This window comes from Lepidochelys kempii, chromosome 5, assembly GCF_965140285.1.
Source record: "Lepidochelys kempii isolate rLepKem1 chromosome 5, rLepKem1.hap1, whole genome shotgun sequence".
NCBI lineage: Eukaryota > Metazoa > Chordata > Testudines > Cheloniidae > Lepidochelys > Lepidochelys kempii.
This window is the reverse complement of record NC_136384.1, coordinates 101,034,128-101,047,979: the sequence shown is the minus strand read 5'-3', so window position 1 is coordinate 101,047,979 and position 13,852 is coordinate 101,034,128. Positions and strand designations below refer to the sequence as shown.

The following is a 13,852-nucleotide window of genomic DNA, read 5'->3' as shown; positions in this document are numbered from 1 at the left end:
AGAAGGAGGATCCTGGGAACTACAGGCCAGTCAGCCTCACTTCAGTCCCTGGAAAAATCATGGAGCAGGTCCTCAAAGAATCAATCCTGAAGCACTTGCATGAGAGGAAAGTGATCAGGAACAGCCAGCATGGATTCACCAAGGGAAGGTCATGCCTGACTAATCTAATCGCCTTTTATGATGAGATTACTGGTTCTGTGGATGAAGGGAAAGCAGTGGATGTATTGTTTCTTGACTTTAGCAAAGCTTTTGACACGGTCTCCCACAGTATTCTTGTCAGCAAGTTAAGGAAGTATGGGCTGGATGAATGCACTACAAGGTGGGTAGAAAGCTGGCTAGATTGTCGGGCTCAACGGGTAGTGATCAATGGCTCCATATCTAGTTGGCAGCCGGTATCAAGTGGAGTACCCCAAGGGTCGGTCCTGGGGCCGGTTTTGTTCAATATCTTCAAAAATGATCTGGAGGATGGTGTGGATTGCACTCTCAGCAAATTTGCGGATGATACTAAACTGGGAGGAGTGGTAGATACGCTGGAGGGGAGGGATAGGATACAGAAAGACCTAGACAAATTGGAGGATTGGGCCAAAAGAAATCTGATGAGGTTCAATAAGGATAAGTGCAGGGTCCTGCACTTAGGACGGAAGAACCCAATGCACAGCTACAGACTAGGGACCGAATGGCTAGGCAGCAGTTCTGCGGAAAAGGACCTAGGGGTGACAGTGGACGAGAAGATGGATATGAGTCAGCAGTGTGCCCTTGTTGCCAAGAAGGCCAATGGCATTTTGGGATGTATAAGTAGGGGCATAGCGAGCAGATCGAGGGACGTGATCATTCCCCTCTATTCGACATTGGTGAGGCCTCATCTGGAGTACTGTGTCCAGTTTTGGGCCCCACACTTCAAGAAGGATGTGGATAAATTGGAGAGAGTCCAGCGAAGGGCAACAAAAATGATTAGGGGACTGGAACACATGAGTTATGAGGAGAGGCTGAGGGAGCTGGGATTGTTTAGCCTGCAGAAGAGAAGAATGAGGGGGGATTTGATAGCTGCTTTCAACTACCTGAAAGGGGGTTCCAAAGAGGATGGCTCTAGACTGTTCTCAATGGTAGCAGATGACAGAACGAGGAGTAATGGTCTCAAGTTGCAGTGGGGGAGGTTTAGATTGGATATTAGGAAAAACTTTTTCACTAAGAGGGTGGTGAAACACTGGAATGCGTTACCTAGGGAGGTGGTAGAATCTCCTTCCTTAGAGGTTTTTAAGGTCAGGCTTGACAAAGCCCTGGCTCGGATGATTTAACTGGAAATTGGTCCTGCTTTGAGCAGGGGGTTGAACTAGATGACCTTCTGGGGTCCCTTCCAACCCTGATATTCTATGATTCTATGATTTGGACTTGGGAAGGAAATATTTCATAAGTTACATGAGGAAGCATAAAACTATCTTAAATACTCTAAAGACAAATGAGGCCTGGTTCTTCTTTGACTTACAACAGGTAAGTGCAGAAGTACTCCATTCACGTTAATGGAGTTAAATAGCTGTAAATGAGAGGTGAATCAGGCCCATTGTATTTTAGGTTGTTCCATGCTCACTGTGAGTTTATCCTTATATTGATTTAACTGTAAGGTAAGAGTTACATTGCAAGATAAGCTACAAGGGGATCAATTTAGGCCACAGAGGGCAATTCTTAGAGGAAAAATAAGCTATAAAAAGGAGGAATGAGTCCTGTTGCCAACAAAATATTTCACCAGAATTATACTGAACATTTAATTAGTCATCTTTAGAAAAAGGAAAAGAACTGGTCTCCCAAATTATTTGAGAGATTGTTCCTCTACTATTTCTCTTGATTCCAAAGATTTGAGCATAACAAGTTAAGAAGGATACTAAGCCCTGGTCTACACTATGAGGTTAGGTCGAATTTAGCTGCGTTAAGTCGATTTTATAAGCAATGTGTCTACACAACCAACCCCATTCCATCAACCTAAAGGACTCTTAAAATTGACTGTTGCACTCCTCACCAGCAAGGGGAGTAATGCTAAAATCGACCTTGCTGAGTCGAATTTGGGCTAGTGCAGACGCAATTCGACGGCATTGGCCTCTAGGAGCTATCCCAGAATGCTCTAATGTGACCGCTCTGGACAGCACTTTGAACTCTGATGCACTAGCCAGGTACACAGGAAAAGTCCCAGGAAATTTTGAATTTCATTTCCTGTTTGGTCAGCGTAGCAAGCTCAGCAGCACAGGAGACCATGCAGTCCTCCCAGAATTGCAAACGAGCACCAGCATGGACCGAAAGGGAGACACTGGATCTGATTGTTGTATGGGGAGAAGAATCTGTGCAGGCCGAACTCCAATCAAAAAGAAGAAATGCTAATATATATGCCAAAATCGCACAGGGCATGCTGGAGAGAGGCTGTAACATGGAAACACAGCAGTGCCGCATGAAAGTTAAGGAGCTCAGCCAAGCCTACCCAAAAGACAAAGGAGGCAAACAGTCGCTCCGGGTCAGAGCCCCATACATGCCGCTTCTAGGATCAGCCTCATGGCATTCTAAGGGGGGACCCTACCACTACCCCACCACTGTCCGTGGACACCTGCAAGGGGGGAGTCTCACGCAACAGGGAGGAGGATTTTGTAGATGAGGAAGAGGAGGAGGAGGGGGAGAATGCACAGCAGGCAAGCAGAGAATCTGTTCTCCCCGACAGCCAGGACCTTTTCATCACCCTGGAGCCAATACCCTCCCAAGGCGGGTTCCTGGACCATGAAGCCGGACAAGTCACCTCTGGTGAGTGCATATCTGTATCTACACTACAGGGTTTAAAAGCAATTGTGTTTAATGTTTGATTTGCTCTGAAGAATTGGGATGCATTTGTGGCCAGTACAGCTACTGGAAAAGTCTGTTAACGTGTCTGGGGATGGAAGTCCCTTCTTGCAGCTGCTCGAACAGCCCAGAGTTCCTAAAGATGCGAGCATCATGCACCTTTCCCAGCCACCCCATGCTGATGTCAGTGAAACGTCCCTTGTGATCCACCAGTGCTTGCAACACCACTGAGAAGTACCCCTTGTGGTTTATGTACTGGTTGGCAAGGTGGTCTGGTGCCAAGATAGGGATATGCGTTCAGTCATCGCCCCACAACAGTTAGGGAACCCCATTGCAGCAAAGCCATCCACTATAACCTGCACATTTCCCAGAGTCACTGCCCTTGTTAGCAGAAGGCCAATGATTGCATTGGCTACTTGGATCACAGCAGCCCCCACAGTAGATTTGCCCAATCCAAATTGATTCCTGACTGACCGGTAGCAGTCAGGCATTACAAGCTTCCACAGGGCTATGGACACTCGCTTCTCAACTGTCAGGGCAGCTCTCATCTTGGTATTCCTGTGCTTCCGGGGGGGGGGGGGGGGGGGGGAGCAACTCACAAAGTTCCAAGAAAATGGCCTTATGCATGCAAAAGTTTCGCAGACACCAGGAATCATCCCAGACCCGCAATACTATGCGGTCCCACCAGTCTGTGCTTGTTTGCCAGGCCCAGAATCGGCCTTCCACTGTATCAACCAGCCCCACTGCCGCCATGATGTCCCAACTGCCACATCCTGTGCTTTCAGGAATGTCTGGGTCCATATCCTCTTCACAGTCGTCCTCGTGCTGGCGGCTCCGAGCCAAGTTCTGCACATACTGCAGGATAACGCGCAAGGTGTTTACAATGCTCGCAACAGCAGCGGTGAGCTGAGTGGGCTCCATGCTTGCCATGCTATGGTGTCTGCACGGATAACCCAGGAAAAAAAATCTATAAAAATCGACCTAATTTCATAGTGTAGACATACCCTAAGGCAGTTAAGACTCTTTTTGTCCTACAAAGGGGCACCAACTAGTTTCAGGTTTGCTGGAAGAAAAACCAAAACTGTTTTATAATGTATGAATAAGCCAATATTTCTGCTCTTTTGTTAGACCACATTTAAATCCCTCTGCTTCTATGAACACACAATTTTTAGTTGCCAGTAGAAAGTCTGGCTTGCATGAGGCGATATATACTGTGTGGCTGTTTACAGTTGATTATGGCACATTACATACCTTGGCAATAGATATTTAAGACTTACTGGATAAACCATGAAAAACTTCCTTCTCCTTCTCAACCTTAGCTTTGTCTCCATTAAGTGTTGCCATTAAATTCATAATCTTGATTGTTAAAATAGTTCACTTCAACATATTGATGCTCTATTTAAATCCACAAAGCCCCAATACCCCCTTTGAAAGAAATGATGTTAGGTTAAGGTGAAGGAGTTACAAAGTCAGTAAGAATTCATAACTTCTGCATTTTAATCATTCATAGCCACTGTACTTGATTTACCCCACAACTTCCATCAGAAAATGAAAAAGTTTTGAAGAATGAGTTATTCTCAATGTAAATCTTCTGCAGGCCTCTGTCAATCATGTTAGTCCTTTCTCTGGTTAGCTTTTCCTGCCTCCTGATTGAAACTACATGACCAATTTAATTGCTTTGTGACTTCTTATCTTAAAGGCAGAAAAATATGGAAAGCTAAAATGAAGAGTTAACACTCAGCAGTTCCTTTAAGCAATGATGGAAAGCCTTCACAAAAAAGCATAGTGTATTAAGATCTCAAATGGATTTAAATTCACCTTTCACTATCCTTACACATTTTTGACAGAAGCAGCCAACGTATGATTCCACAATTACAAAACACTATTCTGAAGTTTCCTATATTAGAATATGGAGGGGAGATTATTTTTCCAAACATGGGATTGTTTCTCTCTGTTTGTTTACCATACACTACTATTCTAACAAGATAAAGGGAATTTGAAATCAGGAAGGAAAACTATGATTTCCGGACATTTAGTGGAAAAAGAATATTTTAAGTTGGATTTCTGTTGTAAGACTGGGCACCTGCAAAGTTTTCTGTTAGCAAGTTTTTATAGTTTCCAGTCTGTTGAACAGATCCTTGAACATTTATTCAGTGATTTTCAGAAATATGTTCTGAAGGAGTTTATTTAATCATGCTCCAAACAATTTATATGATTAAAAGGAAGAATTTTAAAAATCCAGTTAATGTGTCACTCTCTGTTCCATTCACTTTTTGCACTTCTGATCAGTTTGGACAATTAAAGACAATTTCAGTACTGTTTACTGTTGAGTTTACGGTCAGGTTTAGTACTGCAATAGTTGGGGTTCAAACCCTTCAGGGAAGTGTGTGCTTAAAAAAACCCCCACACACAAGCTGTTTTTAATGGTATTGTTATTTCTAATTTATATAAAATATTTTGTTTAGGTTTTATAAGAACTTGTTTTCAAAAAAGCAAAATTTAGGCCCAAAAGGTAAAGTTGACAGTGCCACTTTAAACCTTCAAATAGAAAAATACCTAAACAAATCAACCAGCTGTTGTGCTGACAACATCAAATAAAGAAATTGTGGAGTTTATTCTACCCTTTATCAATAATGCATGGCTGCGCACAGACAATTTATAGCTGTTTTCCATCACTGGGTATTATGTAGTACTAAATTAAGTCTACAAAATTCAAGGACAGTCCACCCACACAGCTACTGTAAGCCAGACATGCCACTGTGAATAAACATTTTAGAAGCATTTTATGAGTTTTATTAGCGTATTGGGTCACACAACTCCTCATGGACCGAATACTCCTGCCCGTCCACCCACCCACCCAAAATAAATACTCATTCGCACACATGTTCCTGAAGATGATCAGCAAAAGGAAAAAAGTTGGTCTTGTGCCTCCACTTACGCCCCTTTTATTTATTTATTTATTTATATATATATATATATATAAGGTCTGACTTGAAAATTTAAACCCATGTAGAAAATAAAATTTCTTTTCTACACAACAAACTAAAGTGTTGCCTACCTCCAAAAACTCTATGGTGAATGCTAAACTCATGAAGTTATGACACCACCAGACTCAAGAAACAAAAGGAGTTTTAGTTAGACTGTTTAATGGGTATAAACAAAAAAAATTAAGTTCAATGAGTAAAGGACATTTTTAAAACATTATTTTCAGGTCACACACTTCAGAAAGCACACACCAGGTTTTCAGTAACATATAAGAATCAAATCTAATTAGGAAACTATTTACTGTACTGCAATCCCCTTATAGAGTTTATAAAGCCAACAGCAAATCAGAGGTTATATCATCACTCTGCAGGCTCAACTGATGATATACTTGTACTCTAGAACAGTGGCTCTCAACCTTTCCAAACTACTGTACCCTTTCAGGAGTCTGATTTGTCTCGCATACCCCCAAGTACCCCAAGTTTCACCTCACTTAAAAAACTACCCGCTTACAAAATCAGACATAAAAATACATAAAAGTGTCACAGCACACTATGACTGAAAAATTGCTTACTTTCTCCTTTTGACCATGTAATTATAAAATAAAGCAACTGGAGTATAAAATATTGTACTTACATTTCAGTGTACAGTATGTAGATCAGTATAAACAAGTCATTGTCTATATGAAATTTTAGTTTGTACTGACTTTGCTAGTGCTTTTTATGTAGCCCGTTGTAAAACTAGGCAAAATCTAGACGAGTTGATGAACCCCCTGGAAGCAGAGTTACCAACCCTCCAGGATTGTGCTGGAGTTTCCAGGAATTAAAGATGAATCTTTAATTAAAGATTATGTCATGTGATGAAACCTCCAGGAATTTGTCCATCCAGAATTGGCAACCCTACCTGGAAGACCTCTGCATACGCCCAGGGGTACATACATTCCTGGTTGAGAACCAGTGCTCTAGAAGTAGATTAGAGTCAGTTGTATCCTTTGATATCATACTGTGGTCTCAAAAAAATTAAGAAACACAAAGCAAGGAGCAAGTAGTGATAACAGACACCCCTTAAGAGTGAGAACACTACAGTTCTGAGTTTTGCATGTGAATCAGTTCTATTGAGGCTCTGCCCACATTGCAGTTGAAGCTTCACTTCAGCATAGTTCTTGCTATGGTTCCAATTTCAGAGTGGACAGATTTAAGTGTTGTAATTTAGAAAGGGTTGGCGGTACCATCAAGAAGGTAGTTCTCTGCCCCACTGTAAACTCATTGCTTCTGGCATTGTATAGTCACTGCCGACCCATTGTCCCTCTACAAGAAATACCAATGACACCGATGGTTCTGTGAAAGCCTTGCTTTTAGCAATATGTTTGCCTTTCCATAAGCTGTCAGCACAGCAAACTGTCTGTTTAGCTCAGTGGTTCTCAAAAATTTTGTACTGGTGATCCCTTTCACACAGCAAGCCTCTGAGTGTGATCCCCCTTATAAATTAAAAATACTTTTTTATATATATTTAACACGATTATAAATGTTGGAGGCAAAGTGGGCTTTGGGGTGGAGGCTGGCAGCTCGCAACCCCCAAAGTAATAACCTCGCGACCCCCTGAGGGGTCCCGACTGCCAGTTTGAGAACCCCTGGTGTAACTGGTCTGGCCCTCCTTCATCTCAGCCTCGTGGTCTGCCATCCAGAGAGCAATGCTATCGGTGCCACTCTGTGTGCATGTCCAACAGTACCCTAACTCTGGTGAAGCAGTATGGGACAGCTACTCAGATTTTCCCAGAATGCATTTAGACAACACTGTTGTTTGCAGTGTTGTTGTAGCTGTGTTCATCCCAGAATATTAGAGAGACAAGGTGGTTGAGGTAATATCTTCTATTGGACTAACTTCTGCTGGAGCAAGAGACACACTTTTGAGCTATACAGAGCTCTTCTTCAGATCACTAGACAATGCTAAGCAGTACGGTGGGTGTACATACACCCCCAGGTAGATGGAGTCATTAAGTTATTTTCTGAAAAGCAGAAAACAACTATCCAGTATTCCAGAAGACATCCTCGGGTAGTTCCCTGGTCTGCTAAAAGAGCAGAAAGCAGTGGCAGGACAGAGTTTTATTCCACAATATCAAAAAGAAAGCCACAAAACCAAAGTCCCTCCTCAGACATTCTTTCCACCTCTGTCATGGGGTCAACATGTATACTTGGTACAGGATTAAGAGATTGTCTCTCCTATCTCAGAGGCAAAAGCTATTCCAGCTCAGATTCAGCTGTAATTCAACCACATCCTTTACATAAATCTAGTTCCCCCATGAATACGTAAAAGTCTCTTAGCCACTTCTCATGCAGTAAGATTTTTAAAAGTACATTTACTGAATGCTTGGATTTTGATTTGCTAAAATAAAAAAGTTTTTTGAATAGGTCCAAGAATTCCTGCTATAGAACATGCAGCTGCCCATTTAAGATTTGTGGAGATTGAAATATTACCCTCAATTAAATCAAAGCAGTAGGACAGAGCTCTGAAAAATGAGAATGCTCTGATTCAGTTTCCTTTGGTTGTTTAAAAAAATGGAATCAGTTTTAAGAAGCCTATTATTCATCTTGCACTGCCAAGAAGTTTGCTTTGGAATTAGAAAGGTTTTCATTTCTTCTTTCAGGAGCTGCACAAAATAACACAAAATAAAAATATACACGTAATATGCTTGAGCTCTATTCTTCAGGTAGAGAAGAACATTGCTCTGGAGTGCACACTGTGCCCTATTATGAGACATGGTCCCTTCCACTCTTATGTTCTTGCTACACAGTGATGAGCACTCTTCTGCATTTAAGTTACTCTTTTAATACAGCACAGCTCATGTAAAAAAGATTTGTTATATTTTTTGTATATATACACCTAACCCTTTTAAATTAAGTGACAAAGAAATAAAGATGTATTGATCTGAACCTGTTACATATATACACAGTACTCCAAACTTATTTCATTAAAAGAAGAAAAACTCTTAAATATGTTTCTGCTAAATGAATAGTCTTGCTGTACTATATTTTAATTCTTAGTAAAACTCTCCTTAATAATACACACTGCTATTACTACTACAGTGCTTTATTCATACCAGCAATTAAGTAGCCACTTAGTTATGACATGTTTTACTTTCACCTTTCAGGTGCAAAAGGCAAGGAGTGTTTACTACACTTAGGAAGGGTGGGATAGAGAGGAAGGGGAAGACTCAGTTTAGCAACTTAACAAGGAGCAGTGGAATACAGGAATCTCAAACTTTCGCCAGCGGGGGCCACATTTAAGAGAGCATTTCACTCCTCACCTACTTGCACTCAGCTAACACCCTTGTGGCACCTGGCAACCAAAGCAATAGCGTACACCTTATATGGAATTAGCATTTGTTTGTTTCTTAGCAGTCTGGTGTGAAAAGTTTGTCTTTTGTGAAGAACAGTCAGACACAGGCTGCATTTGCTGCTCATTTAATGTCCCCCTTCTCATCAGCAACCATTCCAGTCTCCCTGCTTCTCTTTCATTCATCCCTTTCTCCTCCCTCTGTGCATGTTTCCTTGTTCTGTTCTCCCCTGCACATCCAGTCCAGGCACCAGTTCCTCTTCTGCCCTGCACAAGTCAACCAGCTGCCTTATTCTCTTCTCCCCTGGGCATTTCTCTCTCCCACTGGTGGCTGGCAGCTCCAGTCCCAATTTTGATCCCCAAGGAAAGCTCCACATTCCTCACTTCCTCCTCTGAGTAGTAGCCTTTACTAGCAGCAAAGGAGGAGCCAGCTGTCAGCTGCTTTTCCAAGCCCCAATGCTTTTCACTGCAGAAACTGCTTGAACTCCTGTTATCACAGGGGAAAGCCAGCATTACTATGTAACCCAGACATCGTAAGAGATCTAAAGGAAGCACTCCATGGATTATCAGTAGCCCAGACTACACCCTATACATCCCTACAACCCGAAAATCCATCGGTTTAATATGCATACAGGCAATGCAGGCAAATGTTTCCTTTTCATCTCCGGAGGATGTCACAGTTGCTCAGCATGGATGAAGTTCACCTCTCACTGCACCAACCCTGAACTGAACTCTGTGCAATAAACTCCAAAGGGAGAGAACCAATGGAACCTGCACGCATCTCCAAACTTGCACACCAGGCCTCATGGCTACAGCACAGTCTCTTCCCCCCCACCACCTCCCCGCACCCTGAGTGACTAGTTTTGGGGGCTGGTATAGTGGCTGCTGCCCCTGTGATGTTTTTGGGCCACTAGATTCAGTAGCCCCTGATTATCCCAACAGTACTCATTGCAGCTGGCAATTCAGGATAAGCACAGAAACCACAGGGCCTAAGCAGTATGGATGGCTTGTCTGGACCTCTGCATCTGGACTGATTTTACTCTATGACCAGGTGTGGCTCATTTCTTCTTAGTTACTTTAAAACGTGGTAAGCAAACTCCAATTGTCAGGGTTCGCAAGAACTCATCTTTCAGATTTAAGAGGCATGTTTAGTTTTAAGTTGTGAGCAACTCTCATCCTAACCGTTTCTTCTTCAAGGGTCTCTGGGAAGGTGGGCAAACAGTGGCCTGAGATCAGTTGCTGTTTCAGACCATAGCCACCGTCACCATCTAGGGAGTCTATGGCATGGAGGAGAAGAGGAATGGCTCTTGTACCATGTTGCTCCCCCACCACCAAAACTGTACTCCTAAAAACAAGAACACACACAGCAAGACAGATAGCTGGCGGGAAGAATCAGCAGGCCCAGCAGTCAAACCAGAAACCAGCCCAATGATGTTGCCTGCCCTCTCTCAGAGCTTGCTAACCTCCTGCCTCTTTTCCTCACACGCCCTTGGCTTGGTTTTAAAAAGAGATGGGAAACTGGGCTGTCTCCCCAGGCCCAACCTTAGTCTCTCAGAGCAGAGTGTGTTGGAGCTCTAGTATGACGTTTACAGACCATCATACCATTCATGCCACTTGTATGTTATATCCCTTTCCCCCACCCTGTGTCTTGTCTGTAAGCTCTTCGTGGCAGGGACTGTTTCTATGGGCTTGTTTTCACTGCAAAGTATTGCCCTTAAGCAGTGGTGAGCTGGAGCCGGTTCCCACCAGTTTGCTAGAACCAGTTGTTAAATTTGGCAGCCCTTTTGGAACCGGTTGTTCCACGAGGGACAACTGGTTCTAAAAGGGCTTCTAAATTTAACTGGCCAAAAGTGGCGCCTTAGGCGCTGACTCCATGGGTGTTCCAGCCCTGCAGCACCCAAGGGGAAAATTTGGTGGGTGCAGAGCACCCACCGGCAGCTCCCCGCCCCGCACCCGGCCCCAGCTCACCTCACCTCCGCTCCGCCCCCCACTTCCTCCCCTGAACACGCCGCCCTGCTCTGCTTCTCCACCCCCACAGGCTTCCCATGAATCAGCTGCTCACGCGGGAAGCTGGGGCAGGCTGAGAAGCAGGCCGCGGCTTCCCGCTCAGGCCCAGGAAGGTGGAGGTGAGCTCGGGCGGTGGGGAGGTGCAAGGAGGGCTGCCCACACCGCAGCAGGTAACCCGTGGGGGGGCACAGGGGAACCACTCCTCTCCCCAGCTCACCTCCGCCACCCTTGGCCTGATCAGGAAGCCACCGCCTGCTTCTCAGCCCTCCCTGGCTTCCCGCCGAACAGCTGATTCGCGGGAAGCCGGGGGGAGGGGGCAGAGAAGCAGAGCGGGGCGGCGTGTTCAGGGGAGGAGGCGGAGCGGAGGTGAGGTGCGCTGGGGCCAGGCGCGGGGTGGGGAGCTGCTGGGTGGGTGCTCTGCACCCACCAAATTCTCCCTGTGGGTGCTCCGGGGCTGGAGCACCCATGGAGTCGGTGCCTAAGGTGCCACTTTTGATGTGATCAGTGCGGGAGCGGCCGCTCCCCCTGCTCCCCCCCAGCTACGCTTCCCCCACCCCTAGGAGCCAGAGGGACCTGCCAGATGCTTCCTGGGAGCTGCCCCAGGTAAGCACCTCCGGGACTCCCCACCTCACCCCCCAGCAGGTGCCTCTGGCTCTTAGGGCTGGGGTGGGCACCCAATACGGTGGCCCAAGAGACCCTCCTGTCCGGTTCTGGGAGCAGTAAGGGGACAGGGGAGGGGGGTGGATGGGGCTGGGGGGGGGGCGTCAAGGAACGTGGGGCAGATGGGGCAGGAGTCCCGGGGGGCGGGGGTGGGCAACGACCCTCTCGTGGGCTGAGGAGGGAACCCATTGTTAAGATTTTGGCAGCTCATCACTGCCCTTAAGCCAACTTCCGTCCACACACAAAAACCTCTCACTCAGGTATAGTACATGCTTTACACCTAGGCTAGCTGGCTTGGCTGGGGCTATAGGCTAACGCCTGAGTGATGCTTTTACTCAGGCTGGTAACCTGCCTGCTTTGCAATGAGAACAGACTAAACCAGTCGAGTGCCGACAGTCCAGTGCTTTCCCCACAATCCCCCTGCGCGCCCAGAAGCACACTCAGGTTCTCCCACAGTTCACGAGCATAGAGCAGCTCAACTTACTGCAGCACCAAGAACACATATGGCTTTGCAAAATACAAAATACGGCTTTGCATTTTGGATATTCACCCCCAAACCAGGTCAACCCAGGCGTCAATCACCTAAGTTAACTCTGCAGTGAAGATGTACCTTGTTTGTACAGTGCCTACCCCAACGGGCTCCACTCTCATTTGGCCTTTAGGTGGTACAGTAATACAAGTATATTATAATAATAGCAGCTCTATTCAAAGACTGGAGAACAGGGAGTCACTTTTCAGACCAGAACTGCACTTTAACCTCTATATGCCTCAGTTTCTTGTATAAACAGTGATATTATCTCCCATACTTAACATCCCAAGGGGACAGAGGCTTAAAAAAAAAAACCCACACAAACACTTAGGGATACTCTAATGGAAGGAACTATACAAGTGCTGAGCCTAGAATTAGTGATTAAGAAGCCTAGTTTTTCCACTAAAAAAATGCTAAATAAATAAAGCCTCATTAGTTCAGTGAAACTAGCCATGCTTTAACTGACATTGAAGATCTAATAAGAGTGATATGGAATGTGTTAGTCTGATACCACAGGGATGGAGGTTTAAATCTTACCTCAAAAAATCTGTACCGAACACAATCCTCTAGTTTCCTCCAGGCGTTTTTTAGGATCAGAAATAAAAGTAAAGGAGATTCAGCTAGTGCAACACTTCACCATCTAACAGTACATCCAGATCCTTGAAAGTCATTCTGTAAGGAAGGAGGCAAAAAACAAAGCATCTGTTAATGATCCACAAGAGTAGTATTGAGCACTTAATATACCATACATTTATCATCTAATTATTTCACAGTTTAGATTTGTTAGACAACCCTAAAATTTTTTAAAACAATCGGTTATTTTTAAAGGCTAAAAGTCATCTGTCACCAAGTAACATGATCATGCTCACAAACAGTGAGCAAATTCAGTGAGAAGGAGCTTGTGAGGTTTTTGGTTACAGGATCTCTGCAAACAAAGATAAGAGTGTAAGGACATGGTTTCCCAGTTTAACTCACCTCAGTTAAAGCAATAGCCAATATGAATATAAACAAAACAAAAAGCAGAGCTTGTACTAAAGTTATAAGGATGCCATATGTGTCAATTATTAATCAATGCTTCCAACATTAAGAATAAAAACCTAGGGAAAACTAAAAGTATCCTTTGACCCAAATTACTGTTTTGTCAATCCAGATTATTAATTTAGAAGCATTAGGTGGAAGTGTTACACTATTAATTATGATTTCCATGGGAAGGGTAAATAGGAGAACAGCAGGGGTTTAGTAGGTAAATTCATTCAGATTATAATGTCTCAAGAGGAACAGACACACGGAGAGGTCCACATATACTAATTCAGATTGGATTCTCCAGTGACCAATAGACATAGAAAGGATTTTTGGATAAATAGCCTTGCTTTAAACTGGCTGAGGGCCTCCTTTCCACTCCAGCAAATGGACTTCTGGTCCTAGGGAAGCCCCAATCCTCAGGGAAGGGTTGGATGGACTTTGGCCCACAGAGGCCTCTCAAAACTGAGTGCTTGTTCTGAGCTGCAGCTGTGATGAATTTATGAC

At 44.3% G+C, this 13,852-nt stretch overlaps 1 protein-coding gene across 3 annotated transcripts in view; it reads right to left on the bottom strand.

The window, feature by feature from the left end:
• Window positions 1-13,852, bottom strand: part of KANK1 (KN motif and ankyrin repeat domains 1) — a 170,750-nt gene that overhangs the window by 116,730 nt on the left and 40,168 nt on the right. For all 3 annotated transcript variants that reach the window (XM_073345218.2, XM_073345217.2, XM_073345219.2), the window contains exon 2: window positions 12,863-12,997. The gene's annotated coding sequence lies outside the window, so the exon portion shown is untranslated. The remainder of the gene's footprint in view (window positions 1-12,862; window positions 12,998-13,852) is intronic.